Below are 17606 nucleotides of genomic sequence, written 5' to 3' on the forward strand. Positions count from 1 at the left end.
TAAATGGGATTGTTTTCATATATTCTTTCTCGGTCTATTCATTATTAGTGTATAGAAATGCTAATGATTTTTCTATGTTGATTTTATATCCTGCTACCTTACTATAGCTGTTGATGGTGTCTAGGAGCTTTTGAGTAGAGTTTTTTGGGTCTTTAAGGTGTAGGATCATATTGTCTGCAAATAGGGATATGTTGGCAGTTTCTTTACCTATTTGTATTCCTTTTATTCCTTCTTCTTGCCTAATTGCTCTGGCTAGGAACTCCAGTACTATGTTGAATAGGAGTGGAGATAGTGGGCATCCTTGTCTAGTTCCTGATTTTAGAGGGAATGGTTTCATTTTTTCACCATGAAGTATAACGCTGGCTGTGGGTTTGTCATATATAGCTTTTATGATGTTAAGGTACTTTCCTTCTATTCCTAGTTTTCTTAGAGCTTTTATCATGAAATGGTGTTGGATCTTATCAAAGGCTTTTTCTGCATCTATTGAGATGATCAAGTGGTTTTTGTCTTTGCTTCTGTTAATGTGCTTTATTACGTTTATTGATTTTCATATGTTGAACCACCCCTGCATTCCTGGGATGAAGCCTACTTGGTCATAGTGAGTGATCTTTTTGTTGTTCTATTGAATTTGGTTTGCCATTATTTTGTTGAGGATTTTTGCATCAATGTTCATTAAGGAGATTGGCCTATAGTTCTCCTTTTTGGAGGTGTCTTTGCCTGGTTTTAGGACAAGTGTAATACTGGCTTCAAAAAATGTGTTAGGCAGTTTTCCTTTCCTTCCTATTTCGTGGAACAGTTTAAGGAGGGTTGGTATCAGTTCTCAAAAGTTCTGATAGAATTCTGCAGAGAATCCATCAGGTCCTGGACTATTCTTTTTTGGGAGACTCTTGACTGCTGCTTCAATTTCATTTTGTGTTATAGATCCAGTCAGGTGATCAATGTCCTCTTGGTTCAGTTTTGGATGATCATAAGTATCTAGAAATCTGTCCGTTTCTTTAAGATTTTCAAATTTATTTGAATATAGGTTCTCAAAGTAGTCTCTGATGATTTCCTGTTCTTCCATGGTGTTTGTTGTTATCTCCCCTTTTGCATTCCTGATTTTACTGATTTGAGTTTTTTTCTCTCCTCATTTTATTCAGGTTTGCCAGGGGTCTACCAATCTTGTTTATTTTTCAAAGAACCAACTTTTTGTTTCATTAATTCTTTGTATGGTTTTTTTGGTTTCTATTTCATTGATTTCAGCTCTTATTTTCATTATTTCTCTCCTATTTGTTTTGGGATTTGCTTGTTCTTGTTTTTCTAGGAGTTTGAGATGTATCATTATGTCATTCATTTGAGATCTTTCAGTCTTTTTAATATATGCACTCATGGCTATAAACTTTCCTCTCAGGACTGCCTTTGCTGTGTCCCATAGGTTCTGGTAGGTTGTTTTCATTTTCATTGACTTCCAGGAAACTTTTAATTTCCTCTTTTATTTCATCAATGACCCATTGTTCATTAACCAATGAGATATTCAGTTTCCAGCTGTTTGCATGTTTTTTGTCTTTATTTTTGTTGTTGAGTTCTAGTTTTATTGCATTGTGATCAGATAGAATGCATGGTACAATTTCTATTTTCTTGTATTTGCTGAGGCTTGCTTTGTGCCCTAGCATATGATGTATTTTTGAGAAGGTTCCATGGGCTGCAGAGAGAATGTATATTGTGCAGAAGTTGGATGTAGACATCAACTAGGTCCATTTGATCTATGGTATGTTTTAGATCTTGGATTTCTTTATAGATTTTTTCTTTGGATGGCTATCTATTGATGCTAATGGGGTGTTAAAATCTCCCACAGCCACTGTGTTGGAGTTAATATATGTTTTTAGGTCCTTCAGGGTATGTTTGATGAAATTGGGTGCATTGACATTGGGTGCATATAGGTTGATAATTGTTATTTCCTTTTGGTCTATTTCCCCTTTTATTAGTATGGAATGTCCTTCTTTATCTCTATTGATCAATGTAGGTTTGAAGTCTACTTTGTCAGAGATAAGTATTGCTACTCCTGCCTGTTTTTGGTGCCACTGGCTTGGTAAATTTTCTTCCAGCCTTTCATCCTAAGCTTATGTTTATTTCTGTCTATGAGATGGGTGTCCTGTAAGCAACAAATTGTTAGATCTTCCTTTTTAAACCAGTTTGTCAAATGGTGCCTTTTGATGGAAGAATTAAGTCCATTAATATTAAGTGTTAGTATTGACAGGTATGTGGTGATTCCTGTCCTTTAGTTGTCTTAGTTGTTTGAAGGTTTGATTGTGTATACCTAAATCAAGGTTACTCTATACTTTCTTGCTTTTTCTTTTCCTGTAGTTTGGTTCTGCCTGCCTTGTCATGGTTATGTTGGGTTTCACTTTCTGTGTGCAGAATCCCTTGAAGAATATTTTGTAGTGGTGGCTTTGTGGTCATATATTGTTTTCGTTTCTGCTTATCATGGAAGACCTTTATTGCTCCATCTATTTTAAATGATAGTTTTGCTGGGTAGCTTATGCTAGGATTGAAGTTATTTTCATTCAGTTCCTGTAAGATTTCACCCCAAGCTCTTCTTGCTTTTAATGTTTCTGTTGAGAAGTCTACTGTGATTTTGATGGGTTTACCTTTGTATGTTATTTGTTTTGTCTCTCTTACAGCCTTCAATATTCTTTCTTTATTCTCTGTACTTGTTGTTTTAATGATAATATGTCATGGGGTAGTTCTATTTTGGTCAGATCTGTTTGCAGTTCTGAAGGTTTCCTGTACCTGTATGGGCATAGTTTTCTCTAGATTTGGGGAATTTTCTGTAATTACTTTGTTGAATATGTTATGCATTCCTTTTTCTTGCACCTCTTCTCCTTTTTCAATGCTTATGATTCTCAGGTTTGGTCTTTTGATGGAGTCAGTAAGTTCTTGCATTTTCTTTTCACAGGTCTTGAGTTGTTTGACTAATAGTTCTTTGGTTTTTCCTTTAATTACCATTTCATCTTTGAGTTCTCAGATTCTGTCTTCTACTTGTTCTATTCTGCTGGATTGGCCTTCCATTTTGTTTTGCATTTCTGTTTTGTTTTGTTTTTTCTGAGATTTTCCATATCCTGAGTCACTTCCTCTTTAATATTGTCTATTTTCATCCTGAGTTCATTTATCTCTTTATCTTGTTTTTTGTTTCACTTTGGTGTTTATACAGTGCTTCTGTAGTTTCTTTTATTTGTTCTTATGCTTTCCCAAATTCTCTATTTTTGTTGTCTTGGAATTTCATGAGTGTCTCCTGTACATTTTGGTTGGCCATATCCGTTATCATCTCTGTATAATTCTCATTGATTACTTGCAGACTTTCTTTTTTCAGGGTGTTCTTGTGGGCTTCATTGGGTTCTTTGGCATAGTTTATCTTCATTTTGCTGGAGTCTGGATCTGGGTATCTGATTTCTTCATTTCCCTCTGGTCCTGTACTAATTTATCAATTACCAATTGATAGGTCATCCAGATACAAATTAACAAGGAAACCTCAAAATTATTTGACATCTACCAAATATTCCACCCAACAGTCACAGAATACATATTCTTCTCAGTACTTCATGGAACTTTCTCCAAAATCAAATATTAGTAAATAATGCAAGTCATAAACAAATACAAGGAAACTGAAATACCTTTCTGTATTTTATCAGACTACAATGGAATGAAACTAAAAATAAATAATAAGAGACATTACAGAAAATTTCTAATGCATAGAGACTGAACAATTAGCTTTTGAACAGTGAATCACTGAAGAAATTAGAGGAAATAAAATATTCCTAAAATCAAGTGAAAATGAAAACACAACACAACTTATCAGAAACTTAGGGACACAGCAAAGGCAGTGCAAAAAGAAAAGTTTATACCTTTGCACATCCACATCTAAAAAATCAGGGATGGAGGTGCGGCTCAAACCCTAGAGTACCTGCCTAGCAAGTATGAAGCCCTGAGTTCAAATTAGAGTCCCAGCAAAAAAAAATCAGTTTTCAAATATATAATCTAGTAATGGTGATAAGAGCTGCTAGAGTGGCTCAAGTGGTAAGGGCACCTGCCTAACAAGGATGAGGCTTTGAGTTCAAACCCCTGTGCTGCCAAAAAATAAATAAATAACTGATCAGAAGAGAAATTTAAAAATATATTATTTCAAAATGCATGAAAATTTTATAAAATTTCAGTATTCATAATGAAAGTTGGATTTGATCCATAGCCACATCTATTTGTATTTTCTGTGGCTACTTTGATACAATAAAGGAAGATTGAAGGAGTTGTGAGAGAGATCCACAAAGCTTAAATGATTTGCTATGTGGTGCTTGGCAAAGAAACATTTATTTACCACTGGAGGGTGGTATTCAAAATATTAACTAATTACTTAACTGTAATTGGATGGGGGGTTGATCAAATAAGCCATGCTGTCACAAATTCTTGGAAATATATCCAGTGTTACATCAAATGTAATAATACACTGGAAGGCTTTCTTCAGTCTACTGACAGTTTTCTTGGGTTCTGACAATGGTCTCTTGCTCTAGTTTTCATTCATTTTCCTTTGATCACATCTTGAACTCCATCCAGAATTATTGTCTGATGTGACATTCCATCCCTGAACATTTGTGTTTATACATCTTGATGACTTGTTCTCAATCTAACAAGGATCTCCACAGTTGAAGCCAAGCAGTAAGGGGACTGGTCTTTGGTACTGATCAACCCTTTGCACAAGACTTGAGATAAAGATAGTTCAAGTGAGTAGCCATTTCTTAGAAGATGAGTTGTACTGTTCCTTAATCCAACCTTGCTATGCTGACTCCAATGGTCCTTACTCTCATGCAAACTACCTCTGTAACCATCTTCACTATTATAAGAAATTTCCATTAAGCATGGGTAGAAAAAGATGTAAACAGTTCCCAAGCAGAACTATAGAGCAATTACATATTAATATTGTTATGAAGGACAGCACTTACTAGCCATATTCTACCATCTGAAAATGTTATACATGCATTTATATTTGTATGATGATTTAGAGTGAAACATTTCAAAGATAACATCATATTTGAGGCTTTCTGTAAATGCAAGGCAAGATAAAAGCAGATTCAAAAGAAAGCATCTTAGGTCCAAATATGGTGGCTCATAAACTGTAATCCCAACTATTGTAGGGGGTAGAAACTGGGAGGATTGGGGTTAGAGACCATCCCAGACCCCCATCTAAGCTAACAAACCAGGTGTGGTGGTACATACCTATTATCACAGCTATCAGGAAGCATAGGTAGGAGGACCAGGTAAGCATGGGTAAAAAGTTAGACCCCATCTAAAAAATAACTGAAAAGTACAAGAAGGGCTAGAGGCCTGGCTCAAGTGCCAGAGAACTTGCCTAATGAACACAAAGCCCTGAGTTCAAACCAAGTACTGCCCAACAACAAAAAAATCTTAATAAAGAAAACAATGAATATGAATGATCCTACAGCAGGGTAAATGACAATAATCTTACAATTTGAGAGAGGAGCTGGAGATTAGCTGTTTGCCACAAAAAAATTTACATAGTAAATCACAGAGTTTTATCTTCCTGAAACAAAAACAAATAACTCATGCAAAAAAAGACTTGAAAGTCACCAAAAACAATCTATTATTTAGGCATATAGTATTATATTTACTCTAATATTTTCTAGTGCATTAACCTGAAACCTCAATACGGATAAATACTTTCTTCTAGAGAACTGATGAGATTTTTTTTAAAAGACAGATGAAAATATATGTAACAAATTTAATCAGTTTGTAAATTTCAACTTGACACTGTAGATTTAAGTGACTTATAAAAGATGGCAAAATGCTGCATACATGATGCACTTGGGTCACAGAATTCTAAAATTATTTTCTTTATTTAAAAAAAAGTAAAAACTGAAATAAGGGATGAAACAGTTTCTAATCATACCCTACTTTTTCAGTAGGTGTTACTTCAGTATAGCTGACAAAATTCAGTGCCTATAAGTACTTGACTTTCAACAAATATCTGCCAAAATTATGAATTAAAACAAAGTAATACATTCCAATTGGCAATAAAGACCAGGAGATGAATTATAAATGCTAGAATCCTGGAAAACTTGAACAAATGTTCCAAAACATTAAAATCCATGTCTGCTTCCATTCATCATGCATGTGCCATTTGGCACTAAGGTTGCTTTCTAGTTGGACATGACTAAACAGAAGGTCTTTCTTGAAGCTTCTCTTTATTTTGTCCTAATAGCATATCTCCTAGAACTTACATGAGGAAGAAGAGGACTGAACATTGCTCACAAATAATGTAATCTGAATAGTGTGGAGAAGGCAAAGCCAGAGGTCATAGAATTGATGAGACAGCTCCATACAACAGTTTAGAAAACTTTCAGTGGTTTTGTTTTAGGTAAAAGACATGCTAAAATTCACAAATTGTGTTTTTACAGTTTTAAACACTGGAATTTCTAAAAATAACTTACCCGAGAAAATGTACAGAAAACAGCCATGAATGTAGTTGCTCATTCATTCATTCATTCAAAGTTCACAAAGTGCTAATTAAATATGATATTTAGTATTTCCTTTTAAATCTGTTTTATTTAGAATAGGCACTTTTATAATGAGAATTTGTCTCAGAAGATACTAACAAAATGATCTTATTTTAAAAGTCAAAGCTGTCAGGAAGATGCCTTTGATTTTCACCAACATAGTACTAACATTTGGATGTACAGAAAATTACTAAGGTGTTCTGGCCTCACTGCTCATCTCTACCTATAAAAATTTATATCTTTAATGACTAGCATGTCTTACAGTTGGATAAACAACATGAAATAATGCATGTTGGAAACTATTTGCAAAAAATTTTCAAATGATACACTAGTTTAAAAACAAATTATAAAAATATATGTTTGACAAGAGGCCATGAATAGCCAAGGCAGTACTCAATCAAAAGAACAATGCTGGAGGTATCACGATACCTGACTTCAAACTATATTACAAAGCAATAACAATAAAAACAGCATGGTACTGGCACAAAAACAGACATGAAGACCAGTGGAACAGAATAGAGGACCCAGATATGAAGCCACACAACTATAACCAACTTGTCTTTGACAAAGGCGCTAAAAATATATGATGGAGAAAAAGCAGCCTCTTCAACAAAAACTGCTGGGAAAACTGGTTAGCAGTCTGCAAAAAACTGAGAATAGATCCATGTATATTACCCTATACCAATATTACCTCAAAATGGATCAAGGATCTTAATATCAGACCACAAACTCTAAAGTTGATACAGGAAAGAGTAGGAAATAGTCTGGAGTTAGTAGGTATAGGTAAGAACATTCTCAATGGAACCCCAGCAGCACAGCAACTAAGAGATAGCATACATAAATGGGACTTCATAAAACTAAAAAGCTTCTTCTCATCAAAAGAAATGGTCTCTAAACTGAAGAGAACACCCACAGAGTGGGAGAAAATATTTGCCGGCTACACATCAGACAAAGGACTGATAACCAGAATATATAGGGAACTTAAAAAACTAAATTCTCCCAAAACTAATGAACCAATAAAGAAATGGGCACGTGAACTAAACAGAACTTTCTCAAAAGAAGAAATTCAAATGGTCAAAAAACACATGAAAAAATGCTCACCATCTCTAGCAATAAAGGAAATGCAAATTAAAACCACACTAAGATTCCACTTCACCCCTGTTAGAATATCCATCATTAGCAACACCACCACCAACAGGTGTTGGCGAGGATGTGGGGAAAAAGGAACCCTCGTACACTGTTTGTGGGAATATAAACTAGTACAACCACCCTGGAAAAAAATTTGGAGGCTACTTAAAAAGCTAAACATTGATCTACCATTTGATCCAGCAATACCACTCTTGGGGATATACCCAAAAGACTGTGACACAGGTTACTCCAGAGGCACCTGCACCCCCATTGTTTATTGCAGCACTATTCACAATAGCCAAGTTATGGAAACAGCCAAGATGCCCCACTACTGACGAATGGATCAAGAAAATGTGGTATTTTCAATAATGGAATTATTGAAAATTCACAATGGAATTTTATGCAGCCATGAAGAAGAACAAAATGTTATCATTCGCTGGTAAATGGATGGAATTGGAGAACATCAGTCTGAGTGAGGTTAGCCTAATCCAAAAGACCAAAAATCGTATGTTCTCCCTCATATGCGGACATTAGATCAAGGGCAAATACAACAAGGGGATTGAATTTTGATCATAAGATAAAAGCGAGAGCACACAAGTATAGGTAAGACACCTAAAAATTTAGCTAGCATTTGTTGCCCTCAATGCAGAGAAACTAAAGCAGATACCTTAAAAGCAATGGAGGCCAATAGGAGAAGGGGACCAGGAACTAGAGAAAAGGTTAGATAAAAAAGAATTAACCTAGAAGGTAACACACATGCACAGGAAATTAATGTGAGTCAACTCCCTGTATAGCTATCCTTATCTCAACCAGCAAAAAGCCTTGTTCCTTCCTATTATTGCTTATACTCTCTCTTCAACAAAATTAGAGATAAGGGCAAAATAGTTTCTGCTGACTATCAAGGGGGTGGGGGGGAGATGGAGGGGGCAGAGTGGGTGGTAAGGGTGTGGGGGCAGGGGGGAGAAATGTCCCAAGCATTGTATGCACATATGAATAATAAAAAAATAAAAATTAAAATATATATCTATGTTTGATTCTCTTACACTTACTAAATTTTGTCAAGATAAACTATTTCCTCATTTTTCTCCAGTCATCAAAATAATTTACTTCACCAATGAGTAAGTCACTGTGGTTCAACAAGGTGCTTCTACAATCCAAAATATTTTCCTTTTTAAAAGAATTTCAATGTTTTCAATTTCAATTTTTCAATTTTCAATTTCAAATTTTTCAAGAAAAATTACTCCAAGATTTCATTTGATATTTGACATACTATGTCAAAAAGTTTGTAAAATGTAATACTAATTAAAAATGAACATATCATAAATTATTTTGTGTGTTTATGTGTTTATGATAGAGTAACAATCAAAAGGCATCTTCCATGAATCTTTTCTTGATATAACACCAAGCACTAGTGTTACAGGAATCTCGAACAGAGACATAGAACACCAAGGCTTTTCAGGAAGCAATATTTATTAGCATGCCGGCAGCAGCTCAGTGGATTCACATCCAAATGCTGAGCTCCGAGAACAAAGGAGTCTTACCCTATCTACCCTTGCAGGCAGGTTACAGAAGCAAAAAGCAAGGTTTAACACATGAATGGCTGCTTGTTACTCTATTGGCTACATCACCCCCAGTGCTACATGACTTTCTTCATATGTACACTTTTAAGCTTTATCTCCCTGCTATGCCATCTCCTCCCCCTTGCTACATTATCAGAACACAGACTTGTTTCTTTTTTTTGGCCCTACTCTCTGCTGCACTAGTTTAAATTGCTTCAAAAATTTTGTTTGATATTTTAATATCATTTCCACATTTAGTGTATAGATGATTATTGCAGCAACTGGGGTCTAGCCTCATTCTGTTGGGGTCCGAGGTCGACCACCCCTCAGAGGAACAAAAGACACTCACGATAATGTAAGCCACAAAGCAAGGTTTATTTCCAGCCAGCTGGGGTCCGGATATCCGCCCGACTCAGCGGGTTTCAACGAGGACCCCGAATGCAAAGTTCAGACTGCTTTTATATTTTTTTAAACATTAGTCATGGTCACACAGCAATTTTTATGGCCCCTGGAGTCACATATTTCTGATATAACCCACATCCTGGTTGTGGGGCAAGATTACTTGAAGATTATTTATCAGGAACTTGATAAACACCAGGTGTCTTAACTCATTGACTCACGTACTGTTTAGCAAGATTAACCAGAAACAGTCCCTGTTCCCAGAAACTGTCCCACCTCCCTTTGTTCCAGTAAGTGGCAGCTTGGGTCATGTTAGCCATGGCTGGTTTCAGGCTGAGTGGGCTGCAAGCCTCAAAGCACCCTAACAATTCATGGATTTTATTAATAAGCCATTTGATGCAGTGAGAGATGGAGGTGTCAAGACAAAGAGAAAGAATTTATTTGGGCTAAGAATAAAGATAAAATAGCACATTTCACAAATATCATCTGAGTACATACTGCATGTCAACCTATGTGTTCCCCATTGAGTATTCAAGAACACAAACAACAACAAATGTTGGCAAGGATGTGGGGGAAAAGGAACCCATATGCAACTTTGTTGAGAATGTAAATTAGTACAACCAGGATGAAAAACAGTATGGAGGCTCCTAAAAAAACTAAAAATAGATCTTCCATATGATCCAGCAATTCCACTTCTAGGAATATGCCTGAAGAAATGTAAGTGAGGTTACTATAAAGTCACCTGCACACACATGTTTATTGCGGCATTATTCACAATAGCTAAGCTATGAAAACAGCCAAGATGCCCCACTAGTAGTCATGGTGCCCCACTAGTAGATGGTTTAAGAGAATATCATATTTATATACAATGGAATTTTATTCAGCCATAAAGAAGAATGAAATTTTGTCATATGCAAGTAAATGGGTGGAAGTGGAGAACATCATCTTAAGTGAACTCAGGTTCAAAAAGCCCAAAGCCATATGTTTTCTCATATATGGATTATAGGCCCAATACAAATGCAAGCAGTACTATGAAAAACAGATCCCACTAAGAGGAGTTTGCTCATGGAAGAGGGAGGTTAAAAGACTGTATTCAAGATGGTGAATATGGTTCATTTACTTCCTATGCAAGAATGACTATAGAATTGTTAAAACTGTTGAAATCACCATAAGAAGGGACTAAGGTAGAGAGAAGATAAATATAGTAGATGAATCAACTGAAGTTATAATACATACATACATGGAAAAGTCACAATGAAATTTCCTGTATAGCTGTCTTAAATAAATTTTTTTTTCAGAAATAGGAAACAGGAAGATAAAACTGGTCCTGTTCAGGAGTCTGTACCAGTAGGAGTTTGGAAGATACAAGCAAAGGGTGTAGAATGGTCAGTGTGGTGGAAACATTCTATACTCGTGCATGACAATGGAAAAATGAGAATTTATGAAACTATTTCAGGAATGAGGAGGTAAGGAGAATGATGGAGGGGTGAATTCAACTATGATATATTGTAAGGACTTTTGTAAATTTCACAATGTAACCCCAGAGCAAGAAAAATAGGATAATAAAAATGCAAAAATATAAAATTTCATAAAATTATGATTAATCAATACAGTTTAAAAACACACATGTGCATATACACATTTAAGCTGAATTTATTAAATAACACATTTTGGGTAAAAAAAGATTTATTATATATTTTATATCAACCAGAAAATTTAACATAATCATGATAAAATTTTTACAACCTTGAATAACTAACTAAATGCACTTTGCTTTTTGTTATCATAATTTTCATGACTGCTTGGTAAAACAGAAATGAGCTTAGTTACTGAATGCAACTGATTTTCCTTAAATACTGAATTACTTTTATATTGAATTGATCAACAAGCATGTTGGAATGCATCACCAGCATATTGAATTTACTGAAAAGACTAAGGTTGTAATTTGACTGAAATATTATTACATATTATTTTCCTGATGCAATGGAAAGGTTCTAACAAGGAGGAGAGACAGGTCATATGAAGAGAAAGCTCTCTAACCTTCCCTAAGGAGACTCTCTTTATTTCAGAAGAGAGGTTATTGGAAATTTTAGGCAGAGTACAACTGTTGTGGACATATTGTCAGATGAGATCCTCAGAGAAGTAGGAAACCTTGGATTTTTATTTTATTTTATTTTATTTTATGCCAGCAGTCCAAATGAGCTCATACTCAAAATTCTGGACCTCCAGCAGTGAAATTACAGGATTCTTAAAGGGCAGTGCAGGGGATCAGATTACAGGGAATATACTAGATGCTAATAGGTGGGCTCACACTGGGGTTAGGGACCTGGAATTGTTTAGGTAGGAGCAGCAGGGGGACCTATTTTGGAAAGTCTGCTTACAGAAGGAGACAAAGGCCAAAATGGGCAGCAAGGGATCTATAGCAGGAAGTCTGTTTGCAGAAGAAGACAAAGAAAGGTGGGAATGGGGCCTTTTATCTTGACTCATTTTATGGCTTAACTAGCAATTTCCTGTAACCTGCTTTGAGGCAATTTTCCTGTTCACAACTACCAAAAAGAATGTAGATTTTGTTGGTGATCATTTAAGAGGAGGCTGATAGTTCCATGAAAACAAGAAGAAAAAGAGCTGACAAGTTAGATGTTTAACAGACAAAACTAGGGAGAGAGCCAGCTCAGAGGATCATGGAATTGGAGCAGGCTTTTAAGACTTGTTCAAAGATTATCTCTGCAAAGAGGACCAAAAGTATTTGGAATATTATTTATAATAACGTAGGAATATCAAAGCAATTAGTGGATGCTAACAGCTGGTGTGGTACCAATAAAGTCAGAGAAGATAGAACATTAACGGGGGGGGGGGGGGTGTAGAGAGAAAGACACTAAAAGAAAGCCTCATTTAAAAACCCTGTTTTTTTTTTTTTTCAGGCTTCACTTTGTATTTTAACTGTTATAGAAAATGTTTTTCACTATAATGTCTGTTTTTATTTGTTTTGCTGGGGGGCATTGTATGTATGTGTGGTTTTTTTTTCATTTTTCTTTTATTATTCATATGTGCATACAAGTCTTGGTTTATTTCTCCCCCCTGCCCCCACCCCCTCCCTTACCACCCACTCCACCCCCTCCCGCTCCCCCCCTCAATACCCAGCAGAAACTATTTTGCCCTTATCTCTAATTTTGTTGTAGAGAGAGTATAAGCAATAATAGGAAGGAACAAGGGGTTTTGCTGGTTGAGGTAAGGATAGCTATACAGGGCATTGACTCACATTGATTTCCTGTGCGTGGGTGTTACCTTCTAGGTTAATTCTTTTTAATCTAACCTTTTCTCTAGTTCCTGGTCCCCTTTTCCTATTGGCCTCAGTTGCTTTAAGGTATCTGCTTTAGTTTCTCTGCATTAAGGGCAACAAATGCTAGCTAGAAAAACCCTGTTTTCACTGAGAGAACTAGGTCAGAATGATGTGCATAGCCCAAAGCTCTGTTCGTGAGCAGTAACATCAGAGGCTGAACACTGCAGGAAAAACAGACTACAGTGAAAAGGCTCAACCTAAAGCAAACAAAAGCCATCCCCAAGGGTAGGGACAGCAGCAAGTCCAGAATTGTTACAATGGCTGAAGTCTTCCCATATTTGATGTAAAAAGATTGATCAGACTCCAATTAGAAATTTTTGGGTCTAGAGACCTAAGGCAAATGAGTGAGTATCCCATTCCATCATCAGGATGATGATGCCTGCATCCTGAGAAGGAGTTATAAATCTCCATTCCTGCATCCTGAGAAGGAGTTATAAACCTGCATTCCTGCATCCTAAAGAGGAAATACAGGGTCTGATAGATCTGCCACAGGGCTGATAAGCAAAATGCTCTCAAGATTGTTTCACTTTCCCCCCCTCAACAAGGGGCAAACGAACCAGTTCTTCTAAGAAAGCCATGGATCCACAGCCAATGAAAAGAGCCCACCTAACCCAGAGTTAAAATGTCCATAAAAGCTCCAGCCTTCACCTGAGCAGCGAGCTACCGGTTTCTGGGTTCCACTGCACTGCTCTAGCTGTAGCTTTTCATTTCTAATAAATCCTACTTTATATACTGGCTTTGGCTCACAAGTCAATCAGCTGCCTCATGAGCCAGTCCTCTGGCTTATGAAGACAAGAACCCTTGACATGGCCCACAACACTTCAAATCTGCATGTAACATTTTGGGAATCATGAAGGGACATTTCTCCTGAACCAAGTTTGGTATGACTTGAGCACCAAACTAACAGGGGCATGCCTAAGGTGCAACCATGAGTGTCCAGCACCCTGCTGGATGCTCCTGCTTGGGGAAACCCCCTGCTAAGGATTAGGCAAAAGCAGACTTCCTTGTGCTGTTCACCCTGTCTGTCTCTGTTCCTATCTTCTTGAGAGACTTTCCTGTCATGGCATCAAACCAACAGCTACCAGCCAACTTTGGCCTCATGGCAATTCTGGTTCTGGGGATGCTTTTGCTCCCTCCCTGTGGGCCAAGACTGAGCCCAGGGTTTATTTGGGTATGGCTTATGCTACATTGGAAAAGAGTTGATTGATTTTGGTACCTGATGATTTTTTTTGTCTTTTCCCACCTGTCAAATACCCCTTCTGCCAGACTCAGTGACCCCAGAGTGGAGATTTCATGTGGCTGACAGTGTTCCAGTACCACCTAGTGGGAGCGACCTGGAAGCACACTTAATCATTAATCCCTCAGGTGTGCATCCTGCCTCCAGGTTCTGCCTTTCCCTCCCTTACCTAAGATGTCAGGTCACCCCTAACATCCCCAGTAGAAGCAACAGTCATACTTTTACTCACATGCTCCCTCTTTGGTCCCGCTGCCTTATCCTTCATCTCTATCTGCCTTTTCCTCCCTGTGCTTACTGGGACCCAGGCCTTCCATGGAAAACTCTTACCATGGTACCTTATGACTTTCTAAAGTTGCTCCACACCGAGTTTGTCATGCCCCTGGGTCCACAGCAACTTTAAATCAGCTGCTAGGCACTAGCAGAGGCAAAAGGTGACAGCAGAAAACTGCAGCCACACCACACACATGCCCTAACTCCACCCCCACAGGGGGAGGAGGGAAAACAAATAGGCACACATGTGCCCAGGGATGCCAGCCCCTGGGTACAGCAGTAAAGCCTGTCATGGCTAAGGCAATCCATAGAGGGGGCCCGGCACACATTCAAAGCTGCCAGCCATACATGGCAACAACTGCAACCTGCTGTCAGTCCACCTAAAAGGGATGAGAGGAAAAATAAATGCATACAGGTGTGCACACATGGGGGAGGGGTGATGGGCCGCAGGGGCAGCCTGGGCAGACAGGGTCGCTCATCCAGGGCACAGGGGTTGGGGCAGTGGTTCTTTGCACAGGCCTCATTCCACCTCCACCACATACCTGGGGTCTGACTGACCCAGCCCTTGGAAGATAATTCTTATCTCAAGGTTATAGTCCCAAAAAGCACTAATGTAACCTTCTGGGAACAGCAAAAAATGGGTGTTGCTATGGTATCAAAACTTCACATTTAAACTTTCCTATACTGTTTGCCTCAGCATAAAAAATTTTTCTTCCAAATATTAATACTAGTTGTCTCCTTGTGGCACTGTGATTGCCCTGGGACCCCCTCTGAGTACACTTCTCTAACCTTAAAGGCACCTCTCCAGGTGATGCATCCCTTTGTTAAAGAGGTAGCCTTTGTTAAAGAGGCTAAAAGGCAGGATCCTAGAGTTTTTCTCTCACTGCATCAGAAAAATGAGGGGCTTTATTTTCTTGAGATTAATAGAGTGAAGGTCCTCCCAGCGTTTCAGTAGACAGGACAGTGGAGACTGCTTGGGTACCAAGGCTAGAAGACTGGATGGGGCAGGTCCCATCTTCAAGAACTTGTCAGACTCCCCTTTTGTCAGCATCCCAAGGTATTTATCATTGCTGTTTTTCAGGTAACATACTTGGTGACTTTAATTGCTCCTTTATAGCCCCTAGCCCTAACTGCCTGAGATCAAGTTAGATCCTAACAGTCTTATTTTGTTACATGCTGATTTGAACTGTTGCAGGCCAGTGTCTACGGTCCTTGGCTTCACAGACCAGAGAACTGGCTTGTGAGGCAACTGATTGACTTGTGAGCCAAAGCCGGTATATGAAGTAGGATTTATTAGAGCAGTGCAATGGAGCCTGGAAAACAGTAGCTCACAGTAAGGTTTTTCTCTCACTGCATCCCAACTGGGGATCAGACCTAACTAACAAGAGCAGGTGTCCCTATTTTGTGTCTTCTTTCTACCATCTGTGATGAGGACTGAAGGAAGTGACTGGTTGGTTTTTGCATCTGGCAGGAGAAGAATTCGAGCAAGGCACAAAGATTAATAAAAAGAAAGTGAGAGTAGTCTTTATTAAGAAAGGAATACAGGCTGAGGGCAGGTCACCTCAAGAGAGAGAAGGACAACTTAGACCTTAAGGTTGGAATGTTTATTAAACAAGTTTTAGCTTGCAGTTTATTTGGTCCCTGGGATGGTTTCCTGGGTTTGGGTCATTGTCTTGCTAAATAGCCCTGCATAACTCCCAGAGCCAGGTCAAGCTGATGTTTAAGATATAAATTACTCTTACATAAAGAATGGATTGAGCTTTAAGTGAGCAGTGAACCTCAAAGTGTGCCTAGGATAGGCAGAGAGATAAAAACAGCTAAAATTTAAAGACAAATGGCTGTCAGGGAGAAGGGAAGAAAAAGCACACCAAGACACTAGAAGGAGAAAAATCTGGACACACTTATCAGAAAGTTGCATCCAGGGACTTCCAGGTCTTTCCCAAAAGCATACCAAAAACTAAACAAAACTTTTATACACAAGTCACCATGGCTCAGTCTTTCTGGGCCCCTCCCATGCATCAGGAGATTCTGTCTCCAATAAAACTTCTTTTCTGCTTACCACTCATTGTCAGGGCTTGTCATTCTTCACATGACCCTGCACAAGGACCAAACCAACTCAGAATTGGAAGGGTAAATACAACTGTGATATACTGTGAGAACTTTTATAAATGTCACAATGTATCTCCAATGCAACAATAATATAAAAAATAAAAATAACAAAACTGGTATCAGCACACAAAAATCCAAACCCAGACATAAGCATATAATCTCAATGATGAAAATGATGAAATTCAGAGAAATTCTTAAAACCAACATGAGAAAATAGACTTTGTATAAGACACTTCTGATAAAAAAAAAATACCAGCTGGTATCTCATCTAAAACAATGGAGACCATAAAGCCATGAGTTGACTTTACATATTCAATGTGTAAAAGAAAAAAAAACTGTCAACAAAAACTCTTATATCCAGCAAAGCTATTCATCACAAAGGAAATTAAAAAGACATTTCAAGACAAACAAGCCTGATAGCATTCATCACTAGAAGAGCCACCTTAAACAAATATTAAAGGAAGTTATTGAAGTTGGGCATACAATAAGAACAGTAATAAGAATACAAATAAAAAGTACCAGGATCACAGAGGTCCTTAACCTGAAAGGGCTCAGGGAAGGAGTGAACAAGACAAGGCAAGCCACATATCAAGAGGGCCAGCAGGCTGATGAACAATTGGCAAAATTTTATTTTTCTCAGCCAGCTTTATACAAAAGAGGAAGAGATTTAAACATCAAAAACACTCTGACCTAGTTACAACCTGTCTGTGTTTTCCACCCTGCATTTTTACTGCCAGTATCCTTGACTAAGTATAAACTTCTTTTTAGTCAAGGGAAACCATTCAGAGTTCCTTCCCACTGTGATAGAGGCATGGTGCAGCTGCAGATTCTGACCTTGTTGGAATGCTGCTAAGCCACAGCAACCTTGTCAGACTGTGACTTTTGGTTTCCAACATCTCCTCTCTTTTATATTTTTTAATTGAACATGGTGAAGGTCTGCTTTTGATTTGAAGAGCTGGTACATGCCAATTTGGCAGATGACTGGAAATAAACACAGAATAAGTAAAATTAGAAAAGCCATT

General features: G+C 37.8%; 1 long non-coding RNA gene across 1 annotated transcript in view; it reads right to left on the reverse strand.

The window, feature by feature from the left end:
- Positions 1-17195: 17195 nt before the first annotated feature.
- The window catches only part of LOC141416854 (uncharacterized), a 31939-nt gene continuing 31528 nt past the window's right edge, over positions 17196-17606 (reverse strand). Inside the window, exon 5 of the long non-coding RNA XR_012441428.1 lies at positions 17196-17565. This is a non-coding gene — a long non-coding RNA (uncharacterized lncRNA). The remainder of the gene's footprint in view (positions 17566-17606) is intronic.

The sequence above is a fragment of the Castor canadensis genome, chromosome 14 (genome assembly GCF_047511655.1).
Source record: "Castor canadensis chromosome 14, mCasCan1.hap1v2, whole genome shotgun sequence".
Classification (NCBI taxonomy): Eukaryota; Metazoa; Chordata; class Mammalia; order Rodentia; family Castoridae; genus Castor; species Castor canadensis.